Raw genomic sequence first — 14434 nt, forward strand, 5'->3', positions numbered from 1 at the left:
CCTTGATTTTGTTGAAATTTATTTTTTATTAAATGATTGTTATGATTTTGGTTGTTTCCATTGAAACATTAATAAAGTACAGTATTTGGCACATGTTGGTGTCTTACCTTTCTCTATAATTATATTATTCTTTTTTTAAGCCTTGTTTGTGCATTGCTGGTGAGGGGTGCCAATAATTCTTGAGCCCACTGTATATCACAGGGCATTACCTTACATTAGTCATTGACCAGACACTCTTATCCAGAACGACATACAATAAAGTGCACTTCAAACCCAGGGACAAGTGCGCTGACGACCCTAAAGGAAAGTACAGTTCCGAGTCCTAGCAAGGTCACATAGATACAACTTGAACTCTTGAAGAGTACATCAACTTACCAACTAGCATACCACGGTTGGCAGCTAGAATACCCTGAATACTACAATAACTATGCGTTTACATTCAAGTGCCATTATAAACTATATGATGCATACACACGACTAATCATAGTGGTGAGGTAGGGAGTGAAAGGTGCAGCCTGAAGAGGTGAGTTTTCGGTCCGGGCTTGAAAGTGGTCAAAGATTCTGCTGTTCTGACATCCACAGGAAGGTAATTCCACCACCGTGGGGCCAGAACAGGCAGACTTGTCGGGAACGCGAGTCTACTTGGTTGTACAAGACACAATGATGGGTCCAATATGTTGGTTTATTAGCACCCCACAAAGAGGCACAAGGTTAGTATGCCACCCTTAGTCACACTCCAAGGCCCAGGTTCTTAATCACTGATGTTTTATTTCTCCAAACACAGAAACACCATAGAACTAGACAAATAAACATATAACAAACAGTCAAGATAAATTCATAAACACAATGACAATAGCGTAGCAAACGCTGGCAAACTAGCAAGGCCATCCATTCATCCAAACACTTGACAGGAAGTGACATATCACATGCATGACGGGAAAAGAATAAAGCATGAAGCATTGCAATGCAAATTGGCTCAAGTCGCCACCTAGTGGAGAAACACTGAAATATTGTGACTGCAAATACACTCCCACCATCACACACAGTGTCATTTTAATGAATCCAAAGTTAATCGTATACATATATCACATTACAATAAACATTAAGACATTAAAGACATAAGTCATTACCCAGCTCAACACCTTAATCAGACTCAATTAAAGACACTGCTTTGTGTATGGGTCTTTCTAGATAAACTGGTTTACTAATGCATGCACCTTTGCTATCTAGTGTTGCATCACTGAGTAGAAGTTTCACCTTCCTGACCCTACCATCAGTTCCTGGGAAGACTTCTACCACTTTGGCGAGCTTCCACTGGTTCCGAGGTGCTAGGTGATTTTGAAGCAGGTGATTTTGAAGCAGGACAACATCATTGACCTTTGTGTCTCGTCTGTTCTTATTCCATTTACTCCTTTGTTGCAAGTTCAAGAGATATTCCCTCTTCCATCTTGTCCAGAACTCATTTGCCAAGAACTGGACTCTCTTCCATCTCTTTCTTAGGTAGAGGTCTTCTCTTACGAACTCTCCTGGTGGTGGTGCAATAATTGTCAGTCAGTATGTGGTTTGGTGTTAATGGCTCTAGTGCTAATGGATCATTGAGGTGTTCAGAGGTCAAAGGTCTGCTGTTCACTATTGCCATTGCTTCATACATGAAAGTTCTTAAAGAAGAGCTGTCAAGTCTCCTGGCAGACTGATCTAGAATGACTGTTATGATGTTCCTCACAGTTCGAATCTGTCTCTCCCAGACCCCGCCCATGTGACTGGAAGCAGGCGGATTCATGATGAAGGTACAGCCCAATGCTTTCATGCACTCTGGTGCCATTCCCTTCATTAACTCTATGAACTCTCTCTTTGCTCCAACAAAGTTGGTGCCCTGGTCACTGTGGAGCTGACTGATGTTGCCACGGATGGAAATGAAGCAACGCAGTGCATTAAGAAAGGCGTCAGAAGTGAGGTCATCGAGCACTTCAATGTGGACAGCCCTCGAACACATGCAAGTGAACAGAAGGCCATATCTTTCTATGTCATCAACAAATGGACATAACCTGTGTAGCCTTGAAGACCGGTTTGATTTCACTTCTTTCCTTTGTTTAAGTGCTTTTATTTAATTGCAGAAGACTTCTTCTTGAACTGTGCGGATTATGAACTGTCCAGCATCTTTTCCCTCCTCAAGGGTTGTACTGGATTCTGTGCCATCAAATATTGACTCTGAATCAGGCCATGGTATGTCGTCAGGATCACCTGTAGCAACTCTGAAGCACTGAGCCTTTTCATTGGCAGTCTTGGTGATGGCATAACATGAATCATTTTTACTCCTAATTTCAAAGTCAGGAGTTGCAATATCTCTGATCCGATCAAAAATGTTGATGATATCAGCTTGAGTGGCATTAATAGCAATCACAACTTCATTAATAAAATCTGCATCTTCTTTGTGCTTAATTAATCTTTTCAACCCATTAATGTGATATTTCCACCTTTTGTACATTCGCCCAAATGCCTTTCTTCAGTCCTTTAATTTACCATCTTGCAGTGTTTTTCCCTTTTCAGTAAGTGAGCGTGTGCGTTGACTTTTCCTAATGTTTGAGAGTTCTGTGACATCTGCACTCTCCTGAGACGGTTGGACTTGCGTAGCCTCTTCAACTTGCTTATTTCCATTAGTCTCTTCTTCATTAAGACCTTCTTGATCAGGATTTGGCTCTTGTGCATATTGCACTGTCCCTTTACATTCCTCTGACATAATAGGCTACTATGTAATGTCAGTAATGAGTTTGAAAGGTGGCTAATTTAGAATAAAAATGTAACTGTGAAATGTGACATCAATATTCAACATTAATAGGCTACGATGTGATAGTGTTTGAAAGTGGGCTTATGTAGGTTTCTAGTGAGCTTAGCGCATCAGTTCCAGGGTATAATGCAGCCTAATGTTGGCTAAAGTGGCTAAATCAATTTAGAATTCTTAATGAGCAGTTGTAACAATATGTTCTCAGTACCATTTATCAGTTATCAGCAGGTTAACTTAGAATTCAATGTGAGCCCTTGTTAATTCTTATTTAGCCTACCACAGCAACAATTTACTGTCATTAAACCTTCCACAATATTAAATACAAAATTCACATAGCAATAGCTTTGACTTTGAGAAAAATATGCTTAAATATGGCGCTTAAACAATGAAAAGTCCATACAGGTAGATCCAGCCAAACAAACAATAAACAAACAAAAAGCACGGTGCCGAGGGAAGAGGCAAACTCGTAGTCGGTAGACGTGCAGGGAGGTCCGGTAGCAGGAGAGCTGTCAGCGGGGCAGAAGTACAGGCGGAGGCAGGGTTGCAGTCGAGGGCGATGCGGAAGTCGAAACCATAAAACAAACAGCGAGGCAAAGGTACAAAAATGGTAGGCGAGGACGTGGTCAAACACAAACGATGGTCAACAAAACAGAAATCAATAAACAATGGTCGGTAGACAGGCTTGGATCTTAACGTGTAATCAATGACAGTAATGCTCAAGCGTTGCTTTGCCGGACAAGAGGCAGACAATTTCGCGAAGAACAGTATTGCGACTGGGCTATAAATGCAGGTGTAGACAGGTGTAGACAATTAGTTAGAGAGCAGCAAGGGAATGGAAAACAGGTGCGATGGATGACAAGTTTAACAAGGTAATTAGTAATCGTTAGTAATAAACCTATCCTGCCCTAGCATTAGTAAATTAGTAAATGGCATGCACGAGAAACGTAAGGTAACATGAATACACAATTAGTTTGTTAGTTCTACCCAATCCTGATCTAGCGTTAGTAGTTTTAGTAAATAGACAAATAGAAACAATTAGGATGTGAATGACAGAAAGAGAGAGAGAGAAAGCCGGAACGCAAGGTTTGCGGAAAGACATGTAAAAGTGTATGTTTAAACAGTGACCAGTCTGCGTAACAATAAACATAAATCCAAACATAACACTAAATGAACTAAGACGATAACCACTCAACATAACAAGGAAAAAGAATCGTAACGAAACGAAACGAAACATAACTAGACATGACAAGAAAATAAATCGTAACAAGAAACAAACTAAACAACATGACGAACCTAGACTAACATAATACATGATAAGACAATATGAATAAACATAAAACATGGCAAGACAGACCTGAAACGTGACAGGACCCCCCCCCCCCCCTTAATGACCGACTCCTGGCGGTCCCTTGAATTTGTCAGGGTGGTCACGATGGAAGTCCTTGATCAAAGTTTTATCTAGGATGAGGCTGGGAGCTACCCAGGAACGCTCCTCAGGGCCATAGCCCGCCCAGTCAACCAGATATTGCACAACACGGCCCCTCTTATGAATGTTCAAAAGTTTTTTCACAGTGAATGCAGGATGGTTATTAATGATGCAGGGGGGAGGGGGTGGGGGATCGGGGGGATAGAGGGGGTGAGAGGATACAGGCTTAATACATGACACATGGAACGTGGGGTGAATCTTAAGTGAAGCAGGGAGTGACAGTTTAACAGAGGATGGGCCAATGAAACGGGGTTGCAGTTTGTGAGAGGTGGCTTGGAGGGAAATGTCCTTAGTGGACAGCCAGACGGAGTCACCTGGTTTGTAGGCTGGGGCTGGTGTGCAAAGCGCCGATTACGATCTGCCGTGCGTAAGAGCGCGGACTTGGCGTCCCTCCAAATCTTGGCACATCGTTTCATGTGGGTGGCGAGGGAGGGAACAGCGATCTCAGCTTCTTGGTCGGGAAACAATGGAGGTTGGTAGCCTAGAGAGATCTCGAAGGGAGACTTACCGGTGGCAGCGCAGGGCAGGGTGTTGTGCGCGTACTCAACCCATGTGAGCATCTTGCTCCATGAGGCCGGATTCTTGGCAGACACGCAACGTAGCGCGGCTCCCAAATCCTGGTTGGCCCTCTCGGTTTGCCCATTGGACTGGGGGTGGTAGCCGGATGAGAGGCTGGCCGTGGCACCGAGGGCCAGGCAGAAAGCTTTCCACACTTGTGAAATGAATTGTGGGCCACGGTCGGATACAATGTCTGAGGGGATTCCATGGATGCGGAACACTTCCTTGACTAGTACGTCTGCGGTCTCTTGGGCAGTGGGCAATCCAGGTAGAGGGATGAAGTGGGCCGCCTTACTGAACCGGTCCACCACGGTGAGGATGGTGGTGTTACCTTCGGAAGAGGGAAGTCCGGTAACAAAGTCCACCCCAATGTGGCTCCAGGGTCGGCTGGGCACAGGCAGAGGTTGGAGCAGACCAGCAGGGGCTTGGTGGGAGGCCTTGCTTCTGGCGCAGGTGGTGCACGCCTTGATGAAGTGCCTGGTGTCGGGGATCATGGTGCTCCACCAGAACTTCCGCTTAAGCACCGCCAATGTGCGGGTAAAGCCGGGATGGCAGGGCAGGGGAGATGAATGAGCCCATTGAAGCACCTGTGTTCGAGCAGCTGAGGGGACGTAGAGGCGGGTTCCGGGATTGGACCTGGGATCGGACTCCTCCCGTGGAGCCCTCTTGATCACCGCCTCAATCTTCCAAGTCACTGATGCGATGGTGCAGGAACCCAGGAGGATGTTCTCAGGCACCTCACGCTCAGAACAGGTGTTGAATTGTCTAGACAGGGCATCTGGCTTAACGTTCTTGGAACCTGGGCGCTAGGTGAGGGCAAAGTTGAATCTTCCAAAGAATAGTGCCCATCTAGCTTGGCGTGAGTTCAGTCTTTTAGCTGTTTGGAGGTATGTCAAGTTCTTGTGGTCTGTCCAGACGACAAAAGGTTTCTCGGACCCCTCTAGCCAATGCCTCCTCTAGTGCCACTTTCACAGCAAGGAGTTCTCGGTTCCCCACATCATAGTTTATCTCCGCTAGAGAAAGCTTTTTGGAAAAGAAAGCGCATGGGTGTAACCGGTTGTCGGAGGCAGAGAATTGTGACAGCACGGCTCCTACCCCAGTGTCGGACGCATGCGTCTCTACAACAAACTGGCGGGTGGGGTCAGGGTGCACCAGGATAGGAGCGGAGGAGAATAGTCTCTTGATCTTGGTAAATGCCCCCTCCGCTTCGGGACCCCAACAGAATGGCATGGCAGTGGATGTAAGCTTGGTGAGGGGGGAGACAACCTGACTGTAGGACCGGACGAATCTTCTGTAAAAGTTGGCGAATCCCAAGAAGCGTTGGAGGTGTTTTCGAGAGACAGGCGTGGGCCAGTTAGTGACCGCCTGAACCTTCTTGGGATCCGCCCTGATCTGTCCCTTTTCCAAAATGAAGCCAAGGAACTTGACGCTGCCAGTGTGGAAGACACACTTCTCCGCCTTGACGAACAGTTTGTTCTCCAACAGTCTCTGGAGACGTGAATTTCATGTTCCTTGGCATTGGTGGAGTAAATAAGAATGTCATCCAGGTAAACGAATACGTGTCGGGCCAGTAAGTCCCGAAGAACATCATTCACTAATGCCTGGAACACGGCGGGTGCATTAGTGAGGCCAAATGGCATGACCAGGTACTCAATGTGTCCGAGGGAGGTATTGAAAGCGGTCTTCCACTCGTCACCCTCTCGGATACGAACCAGGTGGTAGGCGTTGCGTAGATCTAACTTGGTGAAGATCGTCGTGGTCGTGGTAAGGGGTGGGCACCTTTTCCAGGGAGGGCTTGGGGACTTGTAGTGGGTCGGGTGCACCCTCTGCTGGTGCAGGAGCAGACAGGCGCAGGCAGGACTGGTGACACTCACGACTCCGGGCTTGAATGTTAACCTGGATAGCTCTGTCAGGAAGCATCAACATGGCCGTAAGCGTGGGACGATGGTCGTTCCTGGCAGACCCTTCATATCTGTTGAGTACTCAGTACTCAGCTCAACAGATGAGCCGGATTTCTTGGACCAGAGGGTGCACCGAACTTGGGTGTGTCCCAGCTTCCCACAATAGAAGCAGGAACCGGTCGCCCCCCGACGTGTCCGTTCCTCAGGTGATATTTTCATAACAGCACAGGAAAGGTCCATGGGTTCGACTCCTTCGGCTAGCTTCTCCTCCGGTCGGGGACTTGACCCTCGCCTGGGGTAAGCCTGGGTGGGTGGGACCTGTCTCTCAGTCCGGCGTTGTCTGGCACGGTTGTCCAAACGGATGGCGGCACGGATGAGTGGGTCGAACTGAATGATGGGTTCGAGACGCGCCACTCGTCCTGGAGTGCCTCACTCAGGCTGGCCAGGAACAGGTTTGCCAGAGCCGCATCATTCCAGTTGGTGGCTGCCGCGAGAGTGCGGCAGTCAGTGGAATGGTCCGCCGCAGTCTTCCTGCCACGTGTATTGGCCACGTGTATTGGCGAACTCACGTGCACACACAGCGGTCTACATTCTGAAGCTCCACTTTCTCCACACTCCATTACAAAATTGTGTAATCCTCGGGTGGAGCACTTTTTCCACATCTGTAGAAACAGAGGAGGCTTTGCTGACAGGGTTATAAGCGGTGCATGTGAACATTGTGGAGGGAGGGAGGGGGTGGAAAGTTTGGCCCAGGCGCACACAGCTGTCATCACCGAGGGGGGGGGGGGGATTTCTGCTTTCAGCCAAAAAAACTCAAATCTGCTTTCAGCCAAAAAAACTCAAATCTACTTTCAGCCAACTTACCTACTGCACTTGAAAGTCTGTGTCGGTGAACGGTGTAGATGTGGTCGAATTCAGGTGAGACAGGAAACGAGATGCTGTCTCCCACTTTCACTCTGAAGGTGGCCCCCCTTAAAGATTATAGTAAATAACACCTACCAAAATTAAACCAGGTATTAAATTCCACTTATTTAAGTTTATCTATGTGTTAAGGAACTGTATTGAGTGATTACATCACTTCCTGTTTCACTAGGGTATAAAAATGAGGTAACACACATGCAATATCCCTTTGTCATCCAACACCATGAAGAAAACAAAAGAATTGGCAGTTCAAAAGAGGCAGGTGGTCGTAGACCTTCATTAACGTGGTAATGGCTACAAGAAAATTCACAAACGATTGAATATACCACTGAGCACTGTAAGAGCAATTATAAAAAAGTTCAAAAGATATGGAACTGTTGAAAATCTCATGGGTAGAGGATGCAACTGCATCTTGCCCCCCAGGATACTGAGGAGAATTGTGAGAGAAGCAACAAAAATCCCCAAGGATCACAGTGAAAGAATTGCAGGCCTTGGTGGCATCTTGAGGTCACCAGGTTTCAAAAAGCACCATCAGACGCCACCTCCATAAACACAGCCTCATTGGAAGGGTTACCAGAAAAAAGCCTTTTCTGACCACAAGACACAGAAGAAAGCGCTTAGAGTTTGCCAAACGTCATTTACATTATGACTGGAACAAGGTTCTCTGGTCAGATGAGACCAAAATTGAACGTTTTGGTCAGATACAGCATCGGTATGTTTGGCATAGGAACAGAGATGCATACAAGGAGAAGCACCTCATACCCACAGTGAAATATGGTGGTGGGTCAGTCATGTTTTGGGGCTGTTTTAATTCCAGAGGTCCAGGGGCACTGGTTAGGATTGATGGCATAATGAATTCCAGCAAGTATCAGGCAATTTTGGCTGAAAATCTGGTTCCCTCTGCCAAGTCTGGGACTTGGTCGTAGGTGGACTTTCCAACAAGATCATGACCCAAAACACAGCTCAAGATCCACACAGAAATGGTTCCGTGACAACAAAATCAACGTTCTGCAATGGCCATCTCGGTCACCAGACCTCAATCCAATCGAAAACCTGTGGGCTGAGTTGAAGAGGTCAGTTCATCAGCACAAACCCAAGAACGGGAAGGATCTTGAAAGGATATGCAAAGAGGAATGGTCCAAAATCCCTCCAAATGTGTTCCTTAATCTTGTCAAAAATTACAGGAAGAGACTCCATGCTGTTATCCTTGCCAGAGGTGGTTGCACTAATTACTAGGTGAAGGGTGCCAATAATTCTGAAACCTTGATTTTGTTGAAATTTATTTTTTATTAAATGATTGTTATGATTTTGGTTGTTTCCATTGAAACATTAATAAAGTACAGTATTTGGCACATGTTGGTGTCTTACCTTTCTCTATAATTATATTATTCTTTTTTTAAGCCTTGTTTGTGCATTGCTGGTGAGGGGTGCCAATAATTCTTGAGCCCACTGTATATCACAGGGCATTACCTTACATTAGTCATTGACCAGACGCTCTTATCCAGAACGACATACAATAAAGTGCACTTCAAACCCAGGGACAAGTGCGCTGACGACCCTAAAGGAAAGTACAGTTCCGAGTCCTAGCAAGGTCACATAGATACAACTTGAACTCTTGAAGAGTACATCAACTTACCAACTAGCATACCACGGTTGGCAGCTAGAATACCCTGAATACTACAATAACTATGCGTTTACATTCAAGTGCCATTATAAACTATATGATGCATACATACGACTAATCATAGTGGTGAGGTAGGGAGTGAAAGGTGCAGCCTGAAGAGGTGAGTTTTCGGTCCGGGCTTGAAAGTGGTCAAAGATTCTGCTGTTCTGACATCCACAGGAAGGTAATTCCACCACCGTGGGGCCAGAACAGGCAGACTTGTCGGGAACGCGAGTCTACTTGGTTGTACAAGACACAATGATGGGTCCAATATGTTGGTTTATTAGCACCCCACAAAGAGGCACAAGGTTAGTATGCCACCCTTAGTCACACTCCAAGGCCCAGGTTCTTAATCACTGATGTTTTATTTCTCCAAACACAGAAACACCATAGAACTAGACAAATAAACATATAACAAACAGTCAAGATAAATTCATAAACACAATGACAATAGCGTAGCAAACGCTGGCAAACTAGCAAGGCCATCCATTCATCCAAACACTTGACAGGAAGTGACATATCACATGCATGACGGGAAAAGAATAAAGCATGAAGCATTGCAATGCAAATTGGCTCAAGTCGCCACCTAGTGGAGAAACACTGAAATATTGTGACTGCAAATACACTCCCACCATCACACACAGTGTCATTTTAATGAATCCAAAGTTAATCGTATACATATATCACATTACAATAAACATTAAGACATTAAAGACATAAGTCATTACCCAGCTCAACACCTTAATCAGACTCAATTAAAGACACTGCTTTGTGTATGGGTCTTTCTAGATAAACTGGTTTACTAATGCATGCACCTTTGCTATCTAGTGTTGCATCACTGAGTAGAAGTTTCACCTTCCTGACCCTACCATCAGTTCCTGGGAAGACTTCTACCACTTTGGCGAGCTTCCACTGGTTCCGAGGTGCTAGGTGATTTTGAAGCAGGACAACATCATTGACCTTTGTGTCTCGTCTGTTCTTATTCCATTTACTCCTTTGTTGCAAGTTCAAGAGATATTCCCTCTTCCATCTTGTCCAGAACTCATTTGCCAAGAACTGGACTCTCTTCCATCTCTTTCTTAGGTAGAGGTCTTCTCTTACGAACTCTCCTGGTGGTGGTGCAATAATTGTCAGTCAGTATGTGGTTTGGTGTTAATGGCTCTAGTGCTAATGGATCATTGAGGTGTTCAGAGGTCAAAGGTCTGCTGTTCACTATTGCCATTGCTTCATACATGAAAGTTCTTAAAGAAGAGCTGTCAAGTCTCCTGGCAGACTGATCTAGAATGACTGTTATGATGTTCCTCACAGTTCGAATCTGTCTCTCCCAGACCCCGCCCATGTGACTGGAAGCAGGCGGATTCATGATGAAGGTACAGCCCAATGCTTTCATGCACTCTGGTGCCATTCCCTTCATTAACTCTATGAACTCTCTCTTTGCTCCAACAAAGTTGGTGCCCTGGTCACTGTGGAGCTGACTGATGTTGCCACGGATGGAAATGAAGCAACGCAGTGCATTAAGAAAGGCGTCAGAAGTGAGGTCATCGAGCACTTCAATGTGGACAGCCCTCGAACACATGCAAGTGAACAGAAGGCCATATCTTTCTATGTCATCAACAAATGGACATAACCTGTGTAGCCTTGAAGACCGGTTTGATTTCACTTCTTTCCTTTGTTTAAGTGCTTTTATTTAATTGCAGAAGACTTCTTCTTGAACTGTGCGGATTATGAACTGTCCAGCATCTTTTCCCTCCTCAAGGGTTGTACTGGATTCTGTGCCATCAAATATTGACTCTGAATCAGGCCATGGTATGTCGTCAGGATCACCTGTAGCAACTCTGAAGCACTGAGCCTTTTCATTGGCAGTCTTGGTGATGGCATAACATGAATCATTTTTACTCCTAATTTCAAAGTCAGGAGTTGCAATATCTCTGATCCGATCAAAAATGTTGATGATATCAGCTTGAGTGGCATTAATAGCAATCACAACTTCATTAATAAAATCTGCATCTTCTTTGTGCTTAATTAATCTTTTCAACCCATTAATGTGATATTTCCACCTTTTGTACATTCGCCCAAATGCCTTTCTTAAGTCCTTTAATTTACCATCTTGCAGTGTTTTTCCCTTTTCAGTAAGTGAGCGTGTGCGTTGACTTTTCCTAATGTTTGAGAGTTCTGTGACATCTGCACTCTCCTGAGACGGTTGGACTTGCATAGCCTCTTCAACTTGCTTATTTCCATTAGTCTCTTCTTCATTAAGACCTTCTTGATCAGGATTTGGCTCTTGTGCATATTGCACTGTCCCTTTACATTCCTCTGACATAATAGGCTACTATGTAATGTCAGTAATGAGTTTGAAAGGTGGCTAATTTAGAATAAAAATGTAACTGTGAAATGTGACATCAATATTCAACATTAATAGGCTACGATGTGATAGTGTTTGAAAGTGGGCTTATGTAGGTTTCTAGTGAGCTTAGCGCATCAGTTCCAGGGTATAATGCAGCCTAATGTTGGCTAAAGTGGCTAAATCAATTTAGAATTCTTAATGAGCAGTTGTAACAATATGTTCTCAGTACCATTTATCAGTTATCAGCAGGTTAACTTAGAATTCAATGTGAGCCCTTGTTAATTCTTATTTAGCCTACCACAGCAACAATTTACTGTCATTAAACCTTCCACAATATTAAATACAAAATTCACATAGCAATAGCTTTGACTTTGAGAAAAATATGCTTAAATATGGCGCTTAAACAATGAAAAGTCCATACAGGTAGATCCAGCCAAACAAACAATAAACAAACAAAAAGCACGGTGCCGAGGGAAGAGGCAAACTCGTAGTCGGTAGACGTGCAGGGAGGTCCGGTAGCAGGAGAGCTGTCAGCGGGGCAGAAGTACAGGCGGAGGCAGGGTTGCAGTCGAGGGCGATGCGGAAGTCGAAACCATAAAACAAACAGCGAGGCAAAGGTACAAAAATGGTAGGCGAGGACGTGGTCAAACACAAACGATGGTCAACAAAACAGAAATCAATAAACAATGGTCGGTAGACAGGCTTGGATCTTAACGTGTAATCAATGACAGTAATGCTCAAGCGTTGCTTTGCCGGACAAGAGGCAGACAATTTCGCGAAGAACAGTATTGCGACTGGGCTATAAATGCAGGTGTAGACAGGTGTAGACAATTAGTTAGAGAGCAGCAAGGGAATGGAAAACAGGTGCGATGGATGACAAGTTTAACAAGGTAATTAGTAATCGTTAGTAATAAACCTATCCTGCCCTAGCATTAGTAAATTAGTAAATGGCATGCACGAGAAACGTAAGGTAACATGAATACACAATTAGTTTGTTAGTTCTACCCAATCCTGATCTAGCGTTAGTAGTTTTAGTAAATAGACAAATAGAAACAATTAGGATGTGAATGACAGAAAGAGAGAGAGAGAAAGCCGGAACGCAAGGTTTGCGGAAAGACATGTAAAAGTGTATGTTTAAACAGTGACCAGTCTGCGTAACAATAAACATAAATCCAAACATAACACTAAATGAACTAAGACGATAACCACTCAACATAACAAGGAAAAAGAATCGTAACGAAACGAAACGAAACATAACTAGACATGACAAGAAAATAAATCGTAACAAGAAACAAACTAAACAACATGACGAACCTAGACTAACATAATACATGATAAGACAATATGAATAAACATAAAACATGGCAAGACAGACCTGAAACGTGACAGGACCCCCCCCCCCCTTAATGACCGACTCCTGGCGGTCCCTTGAATTTGTCAGGGTGGTCACGATGGAAGTCCTTGATCAAAGTTTTATCTAGGATGAGGCTGGGAGCTACCCAGGAACGCTCCTCAGGGCCATAGCCCTCCCAGTCAACCAGATATTGCACAACACGGCCCCTCTTATGAATGTTCAAAAGTTTTTTCACAGTGAATGCAGGATGGTTATTAATGATGCAGGGGGGAGGGGGTGGGGGATCGGGGGGATAGAGGGGGTGAGAGGATACAGGCTTAATACATGACACATGGAACGTGGGGTGAATCTTAAGTGAAGCAGGGAGTGACAGTTTAACAGAGGATGGGCCAATGAAACGGGGTTGCAGTTTGTGAGAGGTGGCTTGGAGGGAAATGTCCTTAGTGGACAGCCAGACGGAGTCACCTGGTTTGTAGGCTGGGGCTGGTGTGCAAAGCGCCGATTACGATCTGCCGTGCGTAAGAGCGCGGACTTGGCGTCCCTCCAAATCTTGGCACATCGTTTCATGTGGGTGGCGAGGGAGGGAACAGCGATCTCAGCTTCTTGGTCGGGAAACAATGGAGGTTGGTAGCCTAGAGAGATCTCGAAGGGAGACTTACCGGTGGCAGCGCAGGGCAGGGTGTTGTGCGCGTACTCAACCCATGTGAGCATCTTGCTCCATGAGGCCGGATTCTTGGCAGACACGCAACGTAGCGCGGCTCCCAAATCCTGGTTGGCCCTCTCGGTTTGCCCATTGGACTGGGGGTGGTAGCCGGATGAGAGGCTGGCCGTGGCACCGAGGGCCAGGCAGAAAGCTTTCCACACTTGTGAAATGAATTGTGGGCCACGGTCGGATACAATGTCTGAGGGGATTCCATGGATGCGGAACACTTCCTTGACTAGTACGTCTGCGGTCTCTTGGGCAGTGGGCAATCCAGGTAGAGGGATGAAGTGGGCCGCCTTACTGAACCGGTCCACCACGGTGAGGATGGTGGTGTTACCTTCGGAAGAGGGAAGTCCGGTAACAAAGTCCACCCCAATGTGGCTCCAGGGTCGGCTGGGCACAGGCAGAGGTTGGAGCAGACCAGCAGGGGCTTGGTGGGAGGCCTTGCTTCTGGCGCAGGTGGTGCACGCCTTGATGAAGTGCCTGGTGTCGGGGATCATGGTGCTCCACCAGAACTTCCGCTTAAGCACCGCCAATGTGCGGGTAAAGCCGGGATGGCAGGGCAGGGGAGATGAATGAGCCCATTGAAGCACCTGTGTTCGAGCAGCTGAGGGGACGTAGAGGCGGGTTCCGGGATTGGACCTGGGATCGGACTCCTCCCGTGGAGCCCTCTTGATCACCGCCTCAATCTTCCAAGTCACTGATGCGATGGTGCAGGAACC

The sequence above is a fragment of the Conger conger genome, chromosome 11 (assembly GCF_963514075.1).
Source record: "Conger conger chromosome 11, fConCon1.1, whole genome shotgun sequence".
Lineage (NCBI taxonomy): Eukaryota > Metazoa > Chordata > Actinopteri > Anguilliformes > Congridae > Conger > Conger conger.